The following is a 1143-nucleotide window of genomic DNA, read 5'->3' as shown; positions in this document are numbered from 1 at the left end:
TTCCTTCGTTTTAGGTTGTACACAAGCGACCTGCCAAATCTGAGCCGAATCGGTTGGCCGTCTCTGAGGCCTTCCCCTTGTCAGTCCATCACCCCCACACCTCTCTATGTGCCCATCTTCTCCTCCCCACCTCTCTCTATCTCCCTCTGCCCCTCTCCATCCCTTCTCTTTGCTCATCACCTCTTCCCTCTTCTTCTATCCACTGTCCATCACCTCATCCCCAATTATACGTCCACCTTCTTCTCCCTGTCTCTCCCCCTCATTTGGTCTGCCTCCTCCTCCCCTCCTATCTCCTTCTGGTCCCTCTCCCTGGAAACATCCTCCTTTTGCCCTTTCTATGTCCATTTCCTCCCACCCCTCCATCCATCTCCTCTTACACCTCTCTCTGATTCTGAGCCTTGTTTATTGTTATTTCAAATTATATATGACGGTAGTATCTGTTCCCGAAAGAACAGTTACTGTGGATGACCATGCAGCTTTGCTAGAAATGAAATGATAATTAAATGGACACCCTAGCTGCAAACAGACGTTGATGTACTTCATTGGGGACATGTTGAAAATGTGTGCCCCGACCGGGATTCGAACCCGGGATCTCCTGCTTACATGGCAGACGCTCTATCCATCTGAGCCACCGCGGGCACAGAGGATAGTGCGTCTGCAGGGACTTATCCCTTGCACGCTACCCGTGGGAGTATGATAGGCAATTATCTATTAGGCGCACTACGAATGTAGTGGTGTGGACATGTTGGGAATGTGGATCTCATGGGGAGCGTGCAAGGGATAAGTCCTTGCAGACGCACTATCCTCTGTGCCCGCAGTGGCTCAGATGGATAGAGCGTCTGCCATGCAAGCAGGAGATCCCGGGTTCGAATCCCGGTCGGGGCACACATTTTCAACATGTCCCCAATGAAGAACATCAACGCCTATTTGCAGCTAGGGTGTCCATTTAATTATCATTTCATTATTTCAAATTCATATTCCTTTGTAATATTCTAATCATAATTCGATAAGCCATAAATATAAGTCTGTTTTTGCTGCTAGCAATGTTTTACTAATTTACTACTTGTGTGTGTGTGTGTGTGTGTGTGTGTGTGTGTGTACAGGGTGATTTTTTCCACCATGTGAATACTTTAAGGTTTGATC

The 1143-nt window shown here is 47.6% G+C and overlaps 2 non-coding genes across 2 annotated transcripts; one reads left to right on the top strand and one right to left on the bottom strand.

The window, feature by feature from the left end:
• Positions 1 to 564: 564 nt before the first annotated feature.
• Positions 565 to 639, bottom strand: Trnat-ugu (transfer RNA threonine (anticodon UGU)). The gene has a single exon. It is a non-coding gene; the product is annotated as a tRNA-Thr (tRNA).
• Positions 640 to 810: 171 nt separating this feature from the next.
• On the top strand, positions 811 to 885 carry Trnaa-ugc (transfer RNA alanine (anticodon UGC)). The gene has a single exon. It is a non-coding gene; the product is annotated as a tRNA-Ala (tRNA).
• Positions 886 to 1143: the final 258 nt, after the last annotated feature.

The sequence above is a fragment of the Schistocerca serialis genome, chromosome 6 (assembly GCF_023864345.2).
Source record: "Schistocerca serialis cubense isolate TAMUIC-IGC-003099 chromosome 6, iqSchSeri2.2, whole genome shotgun sequence".
Classification (NCBI taxonomy): domain Eukaryota; kingdom Metazoa; phylum Arthropoda; class Insecta; order Orthoptera; family Acrididae; genus Schistocerca; species Schistocerca serialis.
This window is presented reverse-complemented; position numbering and strand designations above follow the sequence as displayed.